The sequence below is a fragment of the Penaeus monodon genome, chromosome 25 (genome assembly GCF_015228065.2).
Source record: "Penaeus monodon isolate SGIC_2016 chromosome 25, NSTDA_Pmon_1, whole genome shotgun sequence".
NCBI lineage: Eukaryota > Metazoa > Arthropoda > Malacostraca > Decapoda > Penaeidae > Penaeus > Penaeus monodon.
This window is the reverse complement of record NC_051410.1, coordinates 16,328,782-16,329,138: the sequence shown is the minus strand read 5'-3', so window position 1 is coordinate 16,329,138 and position 357 is coordinate 16,328,782.

Here is a 357-nt window from a genome sequence, read left to right as displayed (position 1 = left end):
AAGGCTTTGATAAATTAAACCAAAGTCGAGTCCAATACTTGCTCAAGCCGTTGCAAGGAATCAGAGACGTATAAGTATGCATATCACAGACGTCGAAATGTGATGTCATAACTGAGGGAAGTGCATTGCATGTTGAGGAGGGGAGGGAGAAGGGGAAGGGGGGAGCAGAGAGAGCTGCGGGGGAAAGAAAGGGGGGTTAGGGAAGGAGGAGAGAGGGAGGAAGGGTTAAGGAAGAGGGAGAAGAAGGTAAAGGAGGGAGGGAGAGAGAGCTGATAGGGAAAGAGAGAGGGGTTTTGAAGAGAGGGGGGAGGGTTGATGAAGAGGGTGAAGAGGAAGAGGGATTGAGGGAAGGTTGTG